The following is a 2,194-nucleotide window of genomic DNA, read 5'->3' on the forward strand; positions in this document are numbered from 1 at the left end:
GAAGAAAATGATTCACAACAATAAATGTTTTCTTTATTGTAATCTGATTTTTGTTTTGCACTTGAACCGTTTGCATCTTCTCCCCGTGCTTGTGTGGGTTTTCTCCGGGCACTCCGGTTTCCTCTCACATCCCCAAAACATGCAACATTGATTGCCCCAAGGTGTGATTGTGAGTGGTGTGACTGTGGTCCGTCTCTTGTGCCCTGCGATTGGCTTGCACAGTTCAGGTGTACACCGCCCCATGTCGATGACCGCTGGGAAAGGCTCCAGCGACCCTCATGAGGCTAGCGGCTTACCCTGACATAAATACGAGTGGAATTTCACTCCATTTTCACTAACCAAACACAAGAAGCAAGGTTCTCAAATTATGTATTTCTGTGAAACATGGCATATAAATCTATATTAACCAACAAAAATCCTCCGTGATCTGTGGGAGGATAAACAGGACACAAAATGGATGATAGGATTATGAAAAAGATTTATGAGGAGTTTTTATCTGGAGTTACCAAAAACAGGAGTGCTGAGTGAATTGATCGCAATGGACCTTTCCAACCTGTCAATCACTCGTACAATAATAGCCAATCAGGTAGCTGCATTGTCTCAAACCCTGGCTTGACACGCCCCTCTTGTCGTCATGTCCCACAAGCAATACTGGTTATCAGCTACGTCCACTTTAAAAAAGTAAATGTTACGGACAAAATGGCCCTCAGATGCGCTTGGGGAACATGCAATTCTGATGAAAGATATCCCGGGAGGTGAGATTTTCCAAAGCCTAAAACACATTTGAGGAAGTGTCAACGATGGATTCAGGCTCGCGGAAGAGCGGTGTACAACTAAATGTGAACAATATCAACAAACACAAGTCTGTAGGTTCGAAGGTATGTGAGAGAGAAATATCTTCTCTGAGTTTGATTTCATTATTATCAGTGGTTGGCAACTGGAGCAAAGGGGGGGGCGGAGCTGAAGATCGCCAGTCGAAAAGGTCCATTGACCAATCGACCACGAAGGTAGAATTGGTAGATCGCATGACATTGCGGAATTTAAAAAAAAATGTATCCTTTCATCCCGTATACAAAAGTAACAGTTAATTTCTATGCCCCAGCTTCATCGGTGCCCTGTGAAAGAATATTTTACAAGGCTGGTGAAATATTTACTCCAAAAAATTAAACCTTTTAAAACCAAAGACTGTGGGAAAGTTATTATTTTTAAATAAAAATTAATAAAGCATACTGAGAGCACATTTTTTTCTTTTTTTTTTTTACAAATAGTAACACGAGCACATTAAAACCATTTTCTTGAACAAATAGCCATAGAATTCTCAACGCTGTTGCTCTCTTGGGTTTCACGACCACTTGATAGCGCCATGAAGCAAAAAAATCAGCACGAAGCTTTGAACCATGTGGAATTAATATTGCTGCAAGGCTTCATATGCCAATCATGACAAGTCAGACATGGTATCCATTCCACTATTACCTCAAGATGGCTCATGCCATACCAAGCCATGATAAGGATTGTCATGTTCCCATGAAAACTTAACCCAAAGGACTATAAAAGTTAAGTCCAGGGACTTGGGCCTGCTGTGATTCAGAGTTGAACCAGGGTTGCTGCAGCCACAACGCAGAGGACGGACCACTATACGATCACACAGGTACAGGACCAACATGCAAACTCCACACAGGTGGAGATGGGATTAAACCCAGGTTCTCAGAACTGTGAGTCCAACGCTCTACAGCCACACCACCGGAAGGTCGTCGCTCACACCCACTTTTGAAACAAGTACCAGACACACATCAGCAGTGTTAATCAATAGAAATGTCCACTCTCCTTAAGATTTACAACATGAGCAAAAAAAAAATAATAATAATACAGCTCCTTGACAAGCAAGGGGGAAAAAAAAGCTTGTTTCCACCCAGTCTCGAACCGGGGACCTTTCGCGTGTGAGGCAAACGTGATAACCACTACACTATGGAAACTACTGTTTGTTGAAAGATGAATCATGAAATTCTATTTCAGAGAAATGACAAATTTAGGTGACAAAAAGATGAAATCAAAACAACACTGGATTGGGATTAGTGTTGAGTTGAGACACAAAAACAAAAAAATCTTTGTGGCAAACAGTTTCTGGACGCTTTTGTCGCAGTGCTCTTTCTTTCAATTGGTTTCCTGGTCCTCTTGCACTCCAGAAAGTCTGGCT

General features: G+C 41.8%; 1 non-coding gene across 1 annotated transcript; it reads right to left on the reverse strand.

Moving 5' to 3' along the window:
• Positions 1-1,900: 1,900 nt before the first annotated feature.
• trnav-cac (transfer RNA valine (anticodon CAC)) lies at positions 1,901-1,973 on the reverse strand. The gene has a single exon. It is a non-coding gene; the product is annotated as a tRNA-Val (tRNA).
• Positions 1,974-2,194: the final 221 nt, after the last annotated feature.

This window comes from Syngnathoides biaculeatus, chromosome 20, assembly GCF_019802595.1.
Source record: "Syngnathoides biaculeatus isolate LvHL_M chromosome 20, ASM1980259v1, whole genome shotgun sequence".
NCBI lineage: Eukaryota > Metazoa > Chordata > Actinopteri > Syngnathiformes > Syngnathidae > Syngnathoides > Syngnathoides biaculeatus.